Source organism: Pelobates fuscus, chromosome 9, assembly GCF_036172605.1.
Source record: "Pelobates fuscus isolate aPelFus1 chromosome 9, aPelFus1.pri, whole genome shotgun sequence".
NCBI lineage: Eukaryota > Metazoa > Chordata > Amphibia > Anura > Pelobatidae > Pelobates > Pelobates fuscus.
Window position 1 is genome coordinate 38,384,856 of NC_086325.1, and position 21,833 is coordinate 38,406,688.

Below are 21,833 nucleotides of genomic sequence, written 5' to 3' on the forward strand. Positions count from 1 at the left end.
ACTTGGATTATACCCTTTCCATACCTGAGTAGGCACATGCGCTAGTTTAACCATATGGCTAGTAAGCTCAGCTATTGCTTGCCCTTCGTCATCTATTTGAAGACAGCAATTGCTCAGGTTAAACTTCCCACATACACCTCCCTCTACTGCCAAAAGGTAATCCAAGGCTAATCTATTTTGGTAGACTGCTGTCCTCATCCTGGTATTATGCTTCGCTAGAAGATTGAGCGCTTGTGATGTCTCGTTAGTAATAATCTCAACCACCGCCTGTAATCTTATAATACGGTTGAGCATATAAATAGGGGTTCTATAACCAAAGGTACCATCTTCTGCCCACGTGGCTGGCCCATAATAATCTATAATACGCTGGGGAGGCCATTCATTATCTTCCCAGGCGCCTATCTCTATGGGTCCCCTTTTCTTCCTATGATTCACATCATATACTTTAACACCTAAAGTCTCACCTGTTTCAATAGGTAACAAGAAGAAGGATGGTTTGAGCATATCCAACACGCATGCCCCTTCCCAGTCCTGTGGCAACTTCGAATAGGCTTTCTTACCACAGATCCAGTACAAATTTGCTGGGGCTTTCCAGGTAGATGTGATGGATAGATCAAACCACACATCCTTTAAATTGGCGTATCTAGCAAACGGGTTAGATGGTTCTGAGACATTTGAAGCCGACCACCAAGTTGTATTCTTTGTATCATCATCATAAGCTTTTTGCCCTAGACAAGTTAATTCTCCTACAGAAGTATTATACATCATTCCTTTCCTTGCTATGCAAACATAACCTATGATGGAGGTCTTTAATCTCCACTCAGATTTACCTCTAACACTCATATGATAATCGGCTTGTGTAGATATTAATTGGTCAACTGCCTCAGAACCGGACATTACCTCCTTTGCTTCCCAAGGCCATTGGTCTCCCATGTTAGTACCTCCACACACATAGCAGTTGGTAACATTAAGACTACCGGCAATACTTTCGGCTAAATCAATGAACAGGTTTTTAGCATTATGGGGGATCCTATTATCTATACTCATCTCTTCATAAAAGGAATGGTATACTTGATGAGTTTGGGAGGATACCGTATCAGTCTCTATCCCTATAAACAATACTGTCCCAGGATCTAAACCCGTCCCATATATTTGAAACCCAAATAAATTACCATACTTGTCTAAGAACTTGTCGGGGTTATTTATAAGTATATGGACTGGGTTGCATTCCATAGACTTACAATATGGGCTGGTAGGCAACTTAGTCACTATCATGTCCTTGTCTACTGTCTGTCCCCAAGTTGCCCACCCCACACAAGACCAATATGGGCAAAAGTTATAATCTCTATTTGGGCATCTAGGACTCACATATTTATTTTTACTACTGGGACAAATATATTTATCGTTAGACCCATACGTCCTTTCCCATCTAAGATCCCCACATACATTCCACGGCTTTCTACCACTTGATATCGCCTTACATGCATCAAATAGCAGAACACCCGAAGAATATACGGATTCTAATACTGTCTTGTTAATTAGGGTCCCCTGAGGATCTCCATTCCTGAGAGTCAACCAAATTGTACGGGGTTGATACTCTGGACTGAAGCACTTAGGTTCTCCTACTCCTAAATGGCACACACTATATTCTATATTAAGGTATCTACATCTTGATACATCTCCTTTACACTCGTATTGTGAATGCCAAATTAGGGTTTGGGAAATATGGTTACCTGTTCTTGTAGTCTTAATGCATACCTCACAGCTAGGAGTGTCGGTACCTCTACCTTCCTGAATATAAAAATACACATAAATAAACATTATCAAGAACACATCTTTCGCCGTCATCCTCAGTCTTCGTCCGTGCGAAGGCACCTCAGCTTCCAGGATGTAAGGGCTGCAGGGAATGGAGTTCTGCTCGTCTTCACAGGAGTCCCTTCGAGACTTTCCCTGGCTTATATACTATACGTCGGTGGGCGGACAGGCTTTATTATGGCCCTCCCACTCACGCACCAAATCCCTGAAACAATAACATTTTGTAATCCACAAAGTTCCTCGTCACTCCGACTGAGTCGTGCGTTTTAACCGGATCTTGCAGGGATTCTCTGGATCTGCTGTAACTTGCCAAGAATCGACTGCTGCTGGTTTAACCCTGGAGTGATGTATCCACGGAGTCACTTCGGCTACTTTTATCGCTGTAGGGGTAGACAAAAGAACAACATAAGGACCTATCCACTTGGGCCCTAACGGTACATTATTCCACTCTTTAATCCACACTTGGTCTCCTGGATGGTAACTATGAACTGGGGGATAAATATTCACAGGTAATCTATCTTGTACCCATTTCTGTACCTCCTCCATAGTCTTACCCAACTCTACAACCTGCTGCCGGGTAATTCCTTCTCCCAACTGACTCAAATCCCCCCTTAAGTTACCAAGTACGGGAGGTGGTCGCCCATACATGATTTCAAAAGGAGAGAGGCCCATCCTTCTGGTAGGGGTACTGCGGATTCGCAATAGAGCTATGGGTAAGAGAACGTTCCACTTAAGTTGGGTTTCCTGACACATTTTAGCCAACTGATTCTTAATAGTTCTATTCATTCTCTCTACCTTACCAGAACTCTGGGGTCTATATGCCGTATGAAGCCTCCACTTTATACCAAGCATATGAGTCAGTTGTTGTAGGCACTGATGAACAAAAGCTGGACCATTGTCCGATCCTATAGAGCAGGGTAGTCCATATCGAGGTATTATTTCTCGTAACAGGAATCTCACAAGTTCTCCTGCTTTCTCTGTACGAGTAGGACATGCTTCTACCCAGCCTGAATAGGTGCACACAATTACCAACAGGTAACGATGTCCACCCGATTTAGGCATCACTGTATAGTCAATTTGTAAATCGGACATGGGGAGTCCCCCCATAAACTGGACTCCTGGTGGCTTTACTGGTCCTTGTCTTGCATTATTTTTAGCACACGTTACACATCTTCGTACAATGGCCTGAGTCAAGTTGGACAATCTTGGTATGTAGAAATGTTTTCTGAGAGATTCTTCTGTGCTGTCTCTCCCAGAATGTGTCCCGTTGTGATAATTTTGGACAATTTCTACCACTAGTGATGCTGGAATGACTATTCTTCCATCTTCTAACTGATACCATTTGTTCTCCAAATACTTTCCAGGTTCAGTCTTTAACCACTCCTCTTCTTGAGCTGTATAAACTGGAGTCCATTGAGACAGTGGAGTTGGTATAAGGGCAGCTATATGCCCCACATATTCCTGTCTTCCCGATTCAGCGGCACGCTTAGCTGTACTGTCTGCAATCCGATTTCCTTTGGTTACATCACCATCTCCTCTCAGATGCGCTCGACAATGTATGATACCGACTTCTTTCGGCTCCCACACTGCTTCCAATAGTTGTAGGATTTCAGCTGCGTACTTGATTTCTTTGCCTTCTGAATTCAATAGTCCTCTTTCTTTATACAAAGCTCCGTGGGCATGAGTGGTTAAAAACGCATATTTGGAGTCCGTGTAGATATTCACTCTTAAACCTTCAGCCAATTGTAACGCTCGTGTCAGTGCTATCAATTCTGCCTTTTGTGCTGATGTTCCTTTCGCCAGTGGCCGAGCTTCTATCACCTTGTCTATTGTTGTTACTGCATATCCTGCATAGCGGATCCCTTCTTTCACATAACTACTGCCGTCGGTATAATATTGAACATCGGGGTTCTGGATGGGAAAATCACGAAGATCTGGTCTACTTGAAAATACTTCATCCATTACTTCCAAACAATCATGTTGACTTTCAGTAGGTTGTGGCAAAAGGGTAGCTGGATTTAAGGTGTTTACAGTCTCTAAATGCACTCTTGGGTTTTCACACAACATTGCTTGATACTTGGTCATACGGCTGTTACTAAACCAATGATTTCCTTTGTAATCCAACAACGTCTGTACTGCATGTGGGACTCGTACATAAAGTTCTTGACCCAGAGTGAGTTTATCGGCTTCAGCTACTAGCAGGGCGGCTGCAGCTACGGCTCTTAGACAAGGTGGAAGTCCGCTGGCCACTGCATCCAATTGCTTAGACATGTAGGCAACAGGTCTTTGCCATGATCCCAAGTACTGTGTCAATACTCCCACAGCCATTCTTCTTTGCTCATGTACATACAGGTAGAATGGTCGTGTGTGATCAGGTAGACCTAATGCTGGGGCACTCATCAAAGCCTTCTTCACATCTTCAAATGCCGTTTGCTGTTCTTGAGTCCATAAGAAGGGGTCGTGCTCTGTACCTTTGATAGCTGCATACAGAGGTTTTGCCAGTATCGCGTAGCTGGGAATCCATATCCTACAGAAGCCTGCTGCCCCCAAGAATTCTCGCACTTGTCTTCTATTCTTGGGTATCGGTATTTGGCACACAGCTTCTTTTCTCTCTGGCCCCATAATTCTTTGACCTTCAGAGATATGGAATCCCAGATATTTGACAGTTGGCAAACACAACTGAGCCTTCTTTCTAGACACCTTGTATCCTGCCTTCCAGAGAATGTGTAGTAGATCGTGCGTTGCTTGCTGACATATTTCTTTTGTAACTGCTGCTATCAACAAGTCATCTACATACTGTAACAATACACACTCTCCTGGGATGGACTCGAAATCCAGTAGATCTTGACTTAGAGCTGAACCAAATAGGGTAGGTGAATTTTTAAACCCTTGGGGCAGTCTTGTCCAGGTCATTTGGCGTTTTGAGCCCGTTACAGCATTTTCCCATTGGAAAGCGAAAATACATTGACTTTCTGCGGCAATTCGGAGGCAAAAGAAGGCATCTTTGAGGTCTAAGACTGTAAAGTAAGTAGCCCCGCCCGGAATTAAAGCAAGCAGGTTATATGGATTGGGTACAACTGGATGTATACTAACAACCGCATCATTGACTGCTCTCAAGTCCTGCACAGGTCGATACTCATCTGTACCGGGCTTTTGAACAGGCAGCAATGGGGTGTTCCAGGGGGAAGTACAGAATTTTAGGATACCATACCGTATGAACTTATCCAGATAAGATTGGATGTTCTTCTTAGCCTTCTGCGGGATGTGATATTGTCTTAGGCTCACTGGATAAACCCCAAGTTTTAGTTCGATTTTAATAGGTGGAATATTGCGGGCCAGTCCTGGTGGGTTGTTCTCTGCCCAAACTCCTGGTATGTTGAATAAGGACTCATCACTCCTAGGGTTTTGGCTAGTCAACGCTGTATAAAGTCGCCACTCTTCTTCCTTTGGTACGGATAATGTCATAATACCTGAAGGTCCATTAAACTTTAAGGATGTTGTTCCATTTGGTAGGAACGTAATCTGCGCTTGTAATTTAGATAGCATATCACGTCCCAGCAATTGGACTGGACATTCAGGCATATAAAGGAATTGATGTTTTACTACGTGGCCTCCCAATGTACAGAGTCGACTTTTAAGAACCGGTTTTTCATCACTTCTTCCAGTTGCTCCTATTACAGTAATAGTCCTTCCAGATGGAGGAGCAACTAGATTAGTCACCACTGAATGTTCAGCACCAGTGTCGATCATGAACGCACTCCTTTTTCCCCCTATTGATACATCGACCATAGGCTCCGCTCGACCAAGGGGGATGGAGCCCGGTCGGTATCAATAGTCCTCCATGACCGTGTCAGCCAATCCTACAAAGTCCCTGCCTTCTCTATCGCGGGACCTTTGCGCTGCTGGGAAATACCTATCTTCCCTAACACTTCCTCTGTTCCCATTGCTCCCTCTATTACCATTACTCCCTCCGGGGCCTCCTCTACCTCTCGCTCTGCCTCTAAAGTTTCCATAACCTGCCCTGGGTTGGTCTCTCTCGTACTGCTCTCTTTGTGGACACTCGTTCCTCCAATGCCCTTCTTCCTTGCAATACGCGCACTGATTCCTACTCAAAGGCTCCCTATTCCATCTACTATGACCTCTATCTGGGCCGCGTCTATCTACGCCTGCGATTGCTACCGCTAGCATATCTGCCTTTCTACGCATCTTGCGCTCTTCCTCTTTCTTACTTTCTGTTTCCCTGTTCATGTATACTTTATTCGCTACCTCCATTAGTTGGGTGATGGACATACCTGCAAACCCTTCTAACTTCTGTAGCTTGCGCTTAATATCTCCGTAAGCTTGGCTGACAAAGGCGGAGTTCACCATTCGGGAATTATCTGCGTCTTCCGGATTAAAGGGGGTATACAAGCGGTATGCCTCCAATAATCGGTCATAAAAGACACTGGGCGCTTCATCACTTTTCTGAATCACCTCAACTGTCTTCGACATATTAATGGCTTTCTTTCCTCCAGCTTTCATGCCAGCAATTATAGCGTCTCTATAGGCTCTGAGTTGAACCATATCAGCACCATTTACATTCCAGTCGGGATCGGTGTTAGGATAATGTGTTGCGGCCCATGCTGATGGATTGGCTTGATTCAAAGCACGGGCTTTATCCTCTAGCGCTTTAATGGCCGCTTGGTTAATCCTTGTCCTTTCCTCATTGTTAAACAAAGTCATTAATAACTGCTGGCAATCAGCCCATGTCGGGTTATGTGTCTGAACTATCGAGGTGAACAGATCAGTCATAGCTTGTGGTTTCTCAGTATACGAGGAATTGTGGGTCTTCCAATTCAAGAGATCGGTTGTCGTGAATGGGACATATACGAAGACTGGGTCAGCATGTGCCATTTGACCTGCGGCATCGATATAGGCTGACCCGGGATTCGAAGAGGCATCTGATAATGTTTTAATTGTTGGGTACCGGTCAGTTGTCGGGTTAGTATGGGGCTACGTGGAGGGGCGTCAGTTAGAGGTTCCGGTCGGGGGGTAATAAAACATGAGGATGTGGGAGCTTGGTTTTGGGAAAAAGTAGTAAATAAAACACTTCGAGTCGAGCTAGAAGAAGCTTGACCGGAAGTCTGAAGTGGCGCCAAATCAGGATATTCAGATCTAATGGGGGTTGGCTCTGGTTCCGGAAGGGGAGATTTAGTACGAGAGGGGGTGGATTCTGTACTGGAGGAGGAAGCGGAAGTGGATGAGGGCAATGAGGGAAGGGGTGCAGGACTTCCTGCATTTGCGTCACTTCCTCTTAACGGAAAGTAAGGGGGCGGCAAAGGGATCTCGGACTCAGGGGGCGTGTCCAAAATGGGCCTAACACCAGTCCTAGTGGACAAACAAGTCCTAGCCACCATGAGGCGACATTGCTCCTCGTGGCATGTCTGAATCCATTTTGGCGAGTCATTTACGGCCTGTCTCCAACAATCAATATAAGGAAACTGCCCGTAAAGTTCAGGCCTACCCGATACAGCCACGTGTAAGCACTGTACCAGAGTTGGATCCAAACTGCCACGTGGCGGCCATGCCGCAACCAAAGTAGGCCACTCCCTAGTACACAAAGTGACCAAACGTACAGGAGACATTTTAACCCCAAAATCACATGTTTTGAATCCCTTTTTAAAATTCTTCACCATACAACCTAAGGGATCCGGAATCGTTGACTGCGACGCGCCCATACTTATCAATGGAACGTCGTTGACAACGAATACTATGCACGCGTACTATTCAACAATCACACCCGTTTCCTCTGGCAACAGCACCACGTGGTACGGTTACCAAGTGAAACGTACACAATAACACAATAAACACTCAGGGAATTCCCGTACACACACAGCTGTTACACCAGTCACTAGATAATCAATATTATGCCCTTTGGCGAAACTATACAGTCACCCACGCTATAATTCTCTATATACGAATTACCCGTCTATAACACACCCCAGTAACATCGTCTTTTACAAATAGCGGTTACAGTACGGTTAGCATAGGTCAAAGCACAATTTAAGGTCACAATACAATTATTAGTGGTTATGGTGTTAAACATGCAATAGACGACAATGATTAGTACTTATATACAGTGTCAGTAAATATACAGGGTTATGGTACCGTGCACTATGATACAGCAACACACTATTAACACTCTCGCTAGACTGCTGAGCTCGCGCTATCTAACAAGATATACACTTTACTAAACAATCTTTAACACATTTACAATTCCCAACTAAACTATTGGCCAGTACCTTGAATGGACTACCTAAAACTATGTACACCCGTTTTGGTTAGCCACACTGCCCAAGCACCACATATAGCGAGCTAGAGGACCGAATTTACACAGGCGCCTCTTAGTCGATTACTATCAAAAATCTAGTGGGTTCCAAATTTACACGCCTTCCCACTTAGCCAAGATAGGTTGAGAGCTAGCGAACCGAATTTACACAGGCGCCGCTTAGTCTCCCGGTCCCTCCGACCTAGCGAACGTAATATACACCCTAGAACGCTAGTCTAGACAAGACACCGGTGTCCGGCTAGGGCTATTTACACAGGACCCCGCCTGACTAACCAAATCAAACGGTCTGACTAAAGAGCGTTCGATTGAGCGGTGCGCCTTCGCTCCTTCCCTCCGACAGAGGGGGCAGATTCCATACACAAATAACCCCTTATGGGCCTACCGCACAATCGGTATACCCCTAGTGGGTCTGCCGTCTAAAACAGCAGTTGTCTTACCTCCTCGTTCCTGAACCTGAGTTCACACTCATCGACGGGGACACCCCAGCACTTCTTACGTAGAGGCCGATGATCTCCTGGACAACAGACCAGTGGCGCCGAGACGAAGGGAGGTCCACGCAGAAGTTCAGGGGTGCAGCCGTAGAGAACGTGGGCAAAGATAGACCGTCTCACGCCTCTGCCTCTCAGCTACCGTTGAACGATGAGCTTCCCGGACAATGCACCAAATGATACCGGAGAAACTGACGGAAGCGAAGCACAGAGAGATGGACACAGGTTTCTTCAGGAAGGAAGAGATTCTTTATTGGATCACCGATCGGGACTCAGAGGGACTAACGTCACCAAAATACAGCAAGTTCTGAGCCCCGGACAATAGTGCAGGCTCCTTATATAGGCACATAACTCCTCCCATATTAAGCTCCACCCGCACATTCTCTTGACCAATCAATACAAATAAGAATTAACTTCCTGCTTGACCGCATGGCCTGTCCAGCACAATGGAGGAGGGGAATACTACATCCTGTATTCTTGCACATGCTCCGTACACTACTGATCGTATCTTGCCTCGTGCAACCAACTGATCGATACGTCAGCATATGCACGTACACATGCCACGTGGTAATCTCGGCCTACTACATTTATTTTTACTGAGATTCCACCACATTTAGGGTGTAAATAAGAAGTATAATAACTCCACAAAATGGGAGATAATACCACCCAAATAAGTATGATATAGATGATCCCAGATACATGAGGAAAAACAATAAAATGGACATAGAGTAGTAACTTCAGATAAAGGTGTCCCCCGCTATGTATAAATTGCATTCACAAGAATCTGGATAATTTTAAGCCCATCATATGTCTATCAGCATTCGTGGTCAGTCTGTGCCCAGTCAGAGATGATTCTTTAGAGCATATAATAAAGCAGAAAAAAATAAATAGTGCAGGATTTTATTTAGTTTGCACTCACAAAATTGCAATAAAAATAGGCATGTCTCCGAATGTATATGTGTGTCTGACTTCTTCAGGTTTTTATTTTGGTTCTGTTATCCCCTGCTTAAATAACCAAACTAATTCTTAGTAAATAGGAATATTCCTATATTATTACTAGGAGTAATGCTATTTTCAAATACCTTACTGTAGCCAAGCCAAATAATTTATGATGTTTTCAATCAATGTTTTGGCAACTAGACTTGTGCAGTCAGTATCATCTGAATTAATTTCAGCTGAATTTGGATTGATCAGCTGTTGGGTTAAATTCCATATCTCTGAAGTGCCATATGGATGTATAACCAAGCAAATAACTAGTGTGATAGCCAAATATTTGTTTTTTGAGTTCGCCCTGTTGGTTACTTTTTATCACTTGATCTCTGAACTAAATATTGGAAAATGTGTGCTGCAAAATATATGGATAATATATATATTGAAGTACATTGATTGTCCCATCTTTGTACCCTTTATGTTTGTCCAAATTATTTCCCAAATAGTTTTCCATAGACAAAATTTGGCGAAGCTGAACATCAGAGATCACATAAAAGAACATCGGACATCTCAAATAAAATTTTAATTTCAGGAAAAAATTATTAGACGGAACCGAACTTTCCCACTGTACACAAGTCTACTGCCAACTGACATAACTTGACTTACCAAGAGACTAGACTTACTTACCAATTTTTAGATATTTTTAACTTACAGATATTTACCCAAAATTGCAGTTTCTCCCAACAATATGCAAGCTGCAGGCAGAGTTGATACAATAGAACTTTAATGGATGTACCCTTATATTTTAAGACACATGCTACTCAATGCTATTAGTTATTCAGTTGTATCTATAAACACAGTTGAAGGTTCACAAAATACATTACTTATTCTAGCTTAACTTTTTCTATAAATTGTTATGGCCAGTTACCAATAACAACTAAAATTCATGGAAGATCCTGTCTTGTGTTGCAAGTGTTAATGACACAATTCATTCTTCCCCTGAATTAATGTAAAGACTGTTATATGAGCATCACCAACATCTGTGCCCCTGGCTCATTGTCAAAAACAAAACTGTCAGTTGCAACACTTCATGTTTTGGCAAAAGAAAAAAATAGCAAGAAATTACATTAGGTCACATTTTCGTTTATTTAAATACAATTTTCAGCATTTTTTTTAAATAGAATATGTTATTCGTTAAATGTGTCACAGATACATGGACACACAAGGCTGGAGTAAAAGTTCCTTTTAGCACATTGTATCATATATATATATAATATTCAACGCATGTATGCAACATTAAAAAAAATATATTAATGAGAAATAATACAAACTAAAAATATACTCACATTTAAAGTTCCTATGTTTGCAGCAAACCCAGACTTTGAAGTTTCTGCAGTTAACTCCCACCAAATCAGGAATTAACTCAGTCATTCTATTTTTTTTTAAATGGTAGACCTATGGAGCACAACTTATTACTATTTAACATTGAACCTGAATAATATGTCTATGTGCTAGCTTTCCATCCCATGGTTTGAATAAAAAAAAAATGCTATGCTTTAAAAAAACAAAACAAAAAAACAATGCTATTTTGTAGTTAAATGGGCACTGTAAGAAGTATATCTGCTTCATCTCATTGATGGTTATAGTGTCTGAAGTCACCTGGTGCACTTATTCCATTCAGGTTTAATATTTAATGCTAAATGAAAGTCCCCAGCAGCCCAACCCTTCTGTACTGTCCGGATAAATGAGAAAGCATTAGCCTAAGCAGCAATGAGCAGCGTGACCATTTTAAGCCTATCACTGCACAGATCGCAGGTATGAATTGGTATGGCTTGAAGTAAGAGTGTAATCTCTGCCTTAGCCATAACTCTGGGACTTGCTGTGTGTGGTCAGATTCCCTTATTTAGCAATAAATAAGATAAACCACTTGAACTAGTTTAATACTGAATGAAGGGGCACTACCAGAGGACCCCACATACTTTAAGCAATGAGATAAGATGGTTATAATGGCTAAAGTGTCCGTTTAAGGGTTTTAGGACTCATAACAAGTATGTAGTAACAGGGTCCATAACATGTAACATAACGGGGAGGGGGAGTCGCGAAATATAGTATCGTAGACTAATAATTAAGATAAGATCTTAAAAAGAATAAAATTAAGATTTAGTTAATTTCACTAGCAGAAGCTGGAAAATGAATTAACCACCAGAAACTTGTAGCATTTCCCTCATGTGAAGGGTTACCTTGTTATGTCAGTAAAATTATTTTAAGTCCATGCAAGTAAAATGGGTGAGTTGTTCATCAGGAGAACCAAGGTTTTATGTGTATGTCGTCTATAAAAATGTTCACAACTCCCTAAACCATGTCTAATCGAGGATGTCAAGATGTCTAAATTTTTACAACTACTGTCTATATGAGGACCACAAGCTGATAGAATTTGACAAGAGAGACCCAACTGCACTTCTTTTAAACCAAAGGAAAATATTTGAGTTGTAACTTGATCTCGGTTACAAACTGTGAACTACTCTCTACAAAGTAACAACTTAAATTCAAAGCTCTGCTATGACAATGGATCAGAGCACATTTTTACACCTCTATCTGCGGAATTATGTTAAATCCATCCCTATGTTTTCCTTTGTTCATTTGTTTTAATTGCTGTTTGCACTTGTTTTATTTTCCTTTGTTTCTCTTTTTCCAGTTTAGAATGTTTCAAATTGCCTAAAGATCAGATCTTTTAGTTTTAGAATAATTAGAAAATTTGGATGAAATCATTAAATGGTGTATGCGTTCAGAGGCATTCGGCAACTTTCACTCATTTGACCAGCCTTTAAATTTAGCAGATTTCAGTCCAAATTGATCTACATCAGATTTGCAATGGACCCCCTCTGCTCTTATCCTAATGGACTCCTTACAACTTTCAGGAAAGATGCTTAGCGTACTGTGTGCATACCATTCTGAGCCTGGCATTACATTCACACAGAAAAATCTTTGTAGGTTCAGGAAGCGGGTTTGCACAACACTGTACAAGCACTTAGTGAAGTTAAAAAAGGAGTTATAAAGGAGTGCATTGGGGGTTATTTAAAAAAAAAAGTAATTTTTCCTAATTGCAATTATTTATTCCCATTTGTTCCTCCGTCATTTTATTTTTTTCTCCACAAATGTATTGATGCCAATGCCTACTAAAAGTTGTGCAAAAGTCCCTTGCTCCATAATCTCCCTAATGAGATATGCGCTTATTGACATTACGGCCCTGAAAACATTTCTGCCACTATAAAACTGGCAGATTTTCCATGACATGCCAGGAGTTCTCTCTTTTTTTTTATTAATTTATAGAAAAATCTTTGAGGTTGTAATTGTGCATTTTATTCCCTAAAAATATTACTTATATGTCTTAATTTGTGAACGTAAGCAATGGTAAAAGTTTCAGAAAAAAAAAAGAGAAAAAGATTAAAGAGAAAGATAAAGATAAATAAAAAGTGAAGACAGCTTATTTGGGGAATTATGAAAAAGAACTAGTGTTTGTATAAACAAAAAAAAAAAAACATAAGCAGAGATCGGTGGTATGTATTGTAAGCTCATTTGAGCAGGGTCCACAATACCCTGTGTGTCCAACTCATCTTATTGTGTGGCACTGCAGAATTTGTTGGTTATTTTTGCATAAGAATAATAATAATTGTCTCCGATCATACATACAACTGATCATACGTGGACAAATAATTCAGCGTAATGCCTGTGCCGATCTGAGTATTTACTTTTATGCTTTACTTAGGTTTTTACTTTTTGCCAGAGTTCTCATGTTAATGACATCAGGAAAGAGAATGACAGCAGATGAAACGAAACATTTGTGATCATGACATCTTTAGATATTACAAACCAATTCATCGTATGTCATAAGCTCCATAATCGCCCTAATGAGATATGCGCTGATTGACATTACGGCCCTGTTAAAATGTTACTGAGTGATTACCCAAAACAGTTACACTGCTCAGTCCTTTTTCATTCACCGAAGCTTTGAAATCTTTCCAAAAGAGGATTTATCTCAAAATTCTAATTACTGGGATTTTCTTAATCTCCAGAAAAATGTCAAAATATTTATGAAGTTTGATATATTGATGATTTACATAACTCAGGGTTCACAAGGACTAGCAATCATTTGTGTAATGTGCGGCGATTTTATCTGTAAATAAATGTATATATACACAGAAGGTCTGTTAACGTAAAGAGATATACAAAACAAGGAGGTCAAACTAAGATCACACTGCATTTATTTATTCTGCTTTGTATTTAGTTGTGTATTATATTGCTACTTTATACTGAAAGTACTTAACACTTTACTAGTTTAATACTAAAATTATGGTAGGATTGCACTAATACAGTGTAAAAAAAAACACATTATCAAATAAATATTATTATTTATATTATTGTATTAACGTTAAACTATTAACAAAAATATTGAGTTGCTAGCCGGGCATTGCTAGCGGGAGTTGACAGGGTCTAATATTGGCACCATTTCATTATCAACCCCAATGGCCCTGGAATAATGAGAAAGAAACACCCCAATTATATACCTTGTGATACTGCCGCTTTACTCCACAATCTTTGGAAGTAATTATATAGTACTGTATGGGGACATTTCTGCCGGTGCCGGGATTTAATGCAGTCGGTGTAGGTTTAATATAGAATAGCTTAGAGTTAATACAAACAGGTGAGGAGTTTACAAATATAGGTCCTTGTAATAATCTAAATTCCTTCAAAATATGGTATCACAATGTGATTTATACGACATTAGAGTTTGAGATTGGACATGTATAGGTCTCCTTTTAGGAGGGGCATACGTTATTATATAATACTAACCATAAGGTTTACGTATGGGTTGAAGCCCCTGATTTTTTTGTCCCTGGTTGCTAGAATGTATATTCTTATAGATTATGTTATAATGTACTGCTCATTTTCACAATTTTTTTATTTACTACTAAATTTGTCCATATTAGTTATGATGCCATAGAGTACATATGGGAATCCTGAAAGGCATTGTCTGCAAAATGTTATATTCCATTACTGCTTTAGAATACAGGTACGCAAATTAATATCCTTTGATGGTCAATTTAGGATATGCTGGCAAAACATCTTTGGAGGCAATATTCTAGAGCCATATGTTCTATATATATAAATGAACTACCAGTTGGCATATTTCATACTTTAATTGTAACAATAATCATAACGTAATTTTTCAAGCATTTCCAACTTATTTATCCAGTTGTTGTTATATATTTGCAAACATTACTTCTGCTGTGTGTCTTCTAACCTCGGACATTTTAGTTGCAACGTATCTACTGATGTACAATCTAACCAGGAAAGACACACATCGAATGCACATTAGCTCAGCTGTGATGTTACTTAAGGGCTCATATCAGAAAGTAGGAGGCGTGAAATCATTTTGGGGTATCACTTTACTCAAGTGCTTGCTAATTGCACAGCGATAACACAGTAAGTGTTGTCTATAATGAATTACATCTGTACCTTTACATTGGTTACATATGGGCTTTCTGAAATATTTAGAACACGTGGCTTTTTTTTTTTCAAGTGAGCTGTATCATTTCTTGGCTTGACATTTGCTTGTACAATGCATATAAAAGATATACAACCGCTGTGCTATTATTTAATGTAATGTTTATGTTGAGAAGGAAAACAAAGGGAAAAACGTTTAGCTAATCATGAAATGAAAACACAGGAAATTATCCGACACGATTCCCTCACAAATTACTGGAGTAGCTAATCAGTGTTAACATACTGGCACACGGGACAAGATGTAGGTGGTCAAGTATCTACATATATCAGTTTGACTTTCATGGGTTATTGAGTAGCAGACAGCATGTTGAAGAACAATCATGAAAACGGCCAAAGATTTACTTTTATTTGTCTGTTTGAACTACAAGGTATACATTTGATTTTTGAGAAAGTCAGGGGTGGTCCTATAACAGTGAAGTTAAACTTGGCATTGGTGATGTCTGTTTTGTGAATTGCATTACCCGTAATGCTATGAGATTTTAGATCCTGATCGAGCATCTTCTTACACGTAATCCACTGCCTTACAATAATTAGGTTATATCTTGTCATTATACTTTTGTTGTGACTGTTACTGATGGATCTTTCATCTGCTAGTTACATATCTTATTATAAATTGCTAAAATTATTAACATTATTTAAAGAACTGTGAAATTCCAACATAAGCTATTCTTGACTCTTGTATATTTGCTTTGCTTAAAAGGCTACCCCAACCCTTTTTGTGAGGAGACATTTTTTGCCTCTTGGCACTATTAATTAAATGTGTCCCCCTCCATTGTGAAGTTAACTGTGCAAAAAAATATTTTTTACTAACCTGGAACCCAGCATTTGAAGCTTCTGCCTTCCACACCCCTTCCTGACATCAGCCAGGTCCCTGTGAGGTCCAATCATAGGCTTCTCACAGCAACAAGAAATAAATCACATACAATTTCTATTTCTTTTTTAAAAGAAATAAAGTAGCCAATATTCCTTTAATTATACAATGTAAATTAAAATAAACTACAATGCATTTCGCCAACACAGGGCTTTATCAAGTGGTCACAGATACCACTTGATGAAACCCTGTATTGGAAAGACAAGGAACACTATTTGTCCTTGTCTTTCTCTTTTGGGACGCTTTGCCTTGGAGATACCTTTTGGCACATCCACCAATATCCTACCAGTGGGGGTTCAACGCCACTGAAAGCGCACCACACCAGAGCTTGTATTAGCTCTAAATGTGAGTAGATCTATATAAATGTTATTTTATTTCTTGTTTGTGGCATACTACACCATTGGGGTTTCTTCTTCTTTCCTTTATGGTCAAACGAGTTGAAGAAGCAGCAACCTCTTGATTCCCACAAGAAATTCATTGCAAAAAGGTCTCCATTTTATTATTTGCTGTACCTCAAAGTTTGGACTTTTTATTTATTTGAAAAATATTGGATTCGTTTTATTGTTTTTCATTTCTGTATTTTTTTATTATTATCTCAATACTAATATTGTCTTCAACCAGTTAGTAACTTTTATTGTCTTCAATCAGTTAGTAATTTTCTTTATTTTAAAATTTTAACATTTTTCGGCGCAACCTATTTCCTATTTTATTGTCTATTCTCCTCTCTGGGGTTTGTGAGAGAGCCCTATACATTAGGTTTGCTGCCTATTATCAAAAAAAATATATTCTCTGATTGGTCACTCGGGGCTGATCCATTTGTCGTTTATGAACACATATTACCATCATTGACACATAACACCCAATAGCCACCTACACCTGGCATGTAGTAATCCTTCTTTATATGCAAGTGAACACAACCACGTTCACACATGCGCGGGATATATCCTATTATCGCGGGTGCCATCTTACTAGCTGGTATTGCCCTCAGAACCCGGTCATCGCATGTCGTGCACCCATGCGCAAGCAGATTCCTTCACGCACACGAGTCAGCCTAGTCCTCGCATGCACGCCATATACCCTGCTAACATAGGCTCCTTTTTAGCTGCTGGAACTGCCGGCAGAATGCGGTTCTCGCTAAACACGCACACTCGCTCGAAAGCTCTAACAATAACCTGCCATTATAAATCCCATATAGAGCACAACTCCAGCACCATGGACTAAATCTGGACATATTATCACTATTAATTCAATTAACATTAAATGCCAACAACTGTAACTGTCCTCTGGCCATATGCTCTCTCAGATTTATGTTTAATACATACATATATGTGATATATGTGCATCCTTCTTTTCATTATACAAAATTAAATTCAAAAATTCAAAATGAAAACTATTTATATTTTCTTTAAATAATTAAAAAAGAGGCAAAAGAAAATGATTTGCATTCATAAAACATCCAAGGCTTACTTATAAGCATATCATGTCTGATAACACCAGGTCAAAGTCACAATTAGACTAATGAAATATAAGGTTAATATGCATAGACAATTAATCATATCATGAGGAAAGAAGGAATCATACAAAGGTATAATATCAAGTTTTCAGATTAAACCAACTGCTTTTCCTTTTCCAATCCCATTATCCATAATGATTAGAGATGTCCCGAACAGTTCATATGCGATGTTCGGTCCGCCCCCTATTCGTCATCATTGAGTAAACTTTGACCCTGTACCTCACAGTCAGCAAACACATTCCAGCCAATCAGCAGCAGACCCTCCCTCCCAGACCCTTCCACCTCCATGACGAATAGGGGCGGACTGAACATCGCATATGTTCGCCCACCGCGGCGACCGCGAACAAGCTATATTCGCCAGCGAACAGTTCCTGGCGAACTGTTCGGGACATCTCTAATAATGAGGAACAATTCCTGTATCAAAAGCTCATTACTTTGCACATCATAATACTTTATTCCTTGATCAAAAGACATCGTGTTGATATACCCATCTCCAGGGCCAAACCTAAAAATAAATACAAATAAAATAAACCTAGATACAGAATCAACACAGGCAGAAGTAAAAAAAAAAGTCATATAAAATATAATCAACCAAACAAGGGGGAGAAATCTCTCTCCTCATTAAGATCTTTTGGGTGCAGTGTCTGTAACTCATACATCCGGTATAGTTCACGCTGCTTCAACACATTCTCCCTTGAGCCTCAGCTCCTCAGGGGTTTCACTGTTTGCAAGATAGTGTAACTTAATTGTGCAACAGTATGGTTTCTTTCCACAAAGTGGGGTGCCACCGGGCACTGCATTTTCCTAGTTCAAATAGTGGTTTTATGCTCCCTAATCCTCGTGGTCTCACCCACATATGGCAAACCACAGGGAAATTTTAATAGGTAAACAACAAAATCAGATTAATAGTTGCAAAATTCACAAATGGCCTACCAGTTCTTGGATGCACAAAATGATCCCCTGTAATCACACCATTACAGTTGATACAATGTCCACAACAGTACATACCTGCTGGCACAGTCAGCCATGCACCCGATATCTCTGTCCGTTCTTCCACATCTGTGTTTCGCACCAGGTGATCCCTCAAATCCCTGTGCCTTTTAAAAGAGAAACAGTTTCTCAGCAAAACAGGAGTGCAATCTCACGTCAGATTGTAAGATCTACAATGTTTATTAACAATGTGCTTGATCTCATGTGATTGAGTGGAATAAGTGGTCACACATGGAATTCCTTAATTATTATCCCTGTCTCTTTTCTGCAATAGTTGTCTCCTCCTAACTTGTTTAGCCCTATCTTTGCACTCATGTACGCATCCAGTTAAACCTTCAAAATCCCTTATCAGGCTCTCTGAAAGAACCGGAGGTATGAACGAACCCTGATTGGTGACACCTCTTCTGATTGGTGACACCACCCTGATCTTAATGTTGGGGCTCTCCATTGCTGCTCGCCTGTGGATCTGTAACCTCAACAGGATCTAGGTATCTCAACTTATTTTTTATAATGTCATTAATGTTTAATTATTGTTAAGATTTTTTCTATGTATTTTGTAAATAATGGACGGGTCTCCTGCCAGCATGGAGAGGCCCTTTACCACTTATTCATTTAGCTTTAAAGAGAAGCTCTCATGCAATATTCACATTTGGAAGACAAATGTGCTTGTGGTCTTCCATACCATGACTAAGCAAAGTTATAGTTCCATTACAAAGAATCTCAGCTAAATATGTACAATATGCATGATAAGATCAACTCGGTCTAGAATTGTACCTTCCTTTTATTAAACACATTCACATTTGCAACAAGATTGGCTGAAAGCCAGATAAAGTATAATGGTATGGGGCTTTCAACTAAGAAAGCACAAAACATCAAGAACACTTTGAAAAGATACAGGTGTAGTCTTCAAAAAGATCTGCTACCTTGCATGATAAGCAGATGGTACTCAAGATAAATGTCCTGCATTACGTATTGTCAGAAAGGTTCGTGTTTTTTTTGTTGTTTTTTTTTTTTTTATTATTCAATTTCAATGTTTTTTTATGATAGCCTTAATAACACATTTTACAATCAAGTGATCACTTTGAAATATTAAAAAGGATATGGGGACCCGCAAAAATATCTATATGGGTATAGTGTGTTCTTAACAGTTATTTTCTGTTTACAAATTAGGATGTGGTTCGTCTAAAGTGTGACTTTTGTGATAAATTAAAGGGACACTAAAAACACCATAACCACTACCATGCACTTTGGCAACATATCTGGGGTATTATTATTATTGCCATTTATATAGCACCAACATATTCCGTAGCGCTTTACAATATTATGAGAGGGAGGATTTAACTATAAATAGGACAATTACAAGAAAACTTACAGGAACGATAGGTTGAAGAGGACCCTGCTCAAACAAGCTTACATTCTATAGGAGGTGGAGTGTAAAACACATTAGGACAGGAAATAGCAATCAAATAAGGTGGGAGTGAACCAGAGCTGGAGGAGAGAGTAGAGTGCTGCCCTTTAGGAGAGAGCAAGAGACAGGTATGTAAGGTGGAGGTTACTCTGGGAGGCCATAAGCTTTCCTAAAGAGATGATTGAAGACTAGGGGAGATGATTGAAGACTTAAATGATTGAAGACTAGGGGAGAGTCTGATGGCAGTAGGCAGGCAATGGTCACCTCCTCCATGAAAGCCAGAATCTCTCTGCATAGAGCTAAGCTTGGCGGTGCAACTGGCTGAGAGTGATCAGTTGATGTACAGCAGGGCTTAGCTCAGAAGAGCTAATGGAAAATTTGAACAAGTGTTTCCCTCATTGGGGAGGGGATGCCAGGACACTGGTGGCACCATAATCACTACAGGCAAATATGTGGGTTATGGTGCTTGAAGTGGTTCTTTAATTACTCTGTAAACTACTGACTTAACTTTTCTATGAGAGAGGTTTATTGATTAGAGACAAGACCTATATATGAATAGACTGATAAAATAGGATGTTATGACTTTTTTGTGAGAACTTTCAACTTTTCAACTTTCTTCAATTTTCAAGCAAAATAAAACAACTAATTATACACATTTTAACTTATTTCCATTCTTGCCATAAGAAGCCATTAAACTCTGTTAATACCAAGAGCACGTAGATGTTTGCATCTAAAAAATATACACGATTATAGACACGATTCCATGGTCTACCTCTGTTTTTATTGCCTGCAAACTAATGTCCTCCTCAAATGATACCAACCAACAGTTAGAACTAGTTTTTTTTGCAAATTGGACAAACATTTATTTTCCAACCAATTGCAATGACAACTTCACCTGAACACTATAGGGTATGCTCAGCGAATGTGCACTTCACCTGAAATTTTATCTTTTAATTTGCATATGCCTGACCGGACAAATTTTACAGATTTTTATTGCAATGACAAACACCATGCTTATAGAAAGGCTTTAGTTCATAAATCTTCTTCTTAAATATGGAGAAGATACTTGTATTGCGAGTTTGCAGTCTTTAACTTGTGATTTACTCTGCGCACAAAATAAATTAGGTCCAGGAACTGAGGATTGCTCCAAGAAGGCAGGTTTATTGTAACAAAAACTGCAACGTTTCGGCTTACACAGAGGCCTTTATCAATAAAGACCTCTCTGTAGGCCGAAAGATTTCAGTTTTTGTTTCACTAAACCTGCCTCCCTACAGCAATCCTGAGTGCCTGGACCTAATTTATTTTATCTACTAAACTGGATTTTGCCAACCCCAGCCCTGATAAGCACCTGGATTCCTAAATTTGAGTACAGTATCCTCCGTTTGTGAATTACTCTTACAGTAAGGCATGTGTGACTTTTAGTAATATAGCAACAAGTGCTAATTGTTGCAATCTACCATGGAAACCAAGAGTTGCTTAGCATTCATAATAACTTATGTTGCTTCAAACTGGGTTTTCGTGCTTTAAACTGTTTTTGTTTTGCCTTCTTTTGGATCAACAGCAAAAACATATGTGCGTAAGGCTGAACTTGATGGACGCAAGTCTCTTTTCAGCTATGTAACTATGTATTAATCTTTTGGCATTGCTAATTACTAGCCATTAACAGCTTTAGTAGCAAGGAAAAAGTCGGTAAATACTTTTAGCAATTACCGAGTGGTCAATAATTTTGAAAAGCATGCAATTAACCCTTAGCCTTGTTGAGAAATTGTTTTTTATTCTGTTACTCATATTTGTTATTTTAGTGTACATATGTTAGTGCCAAGTAAGCTAGAATAAGCAATATTGCTATGGTTAAACATTAAAGAATAAAAAATTTAAATAAAGTATATAATCCATTTTATTATCTTTTCAAAAACGTTTCTCCC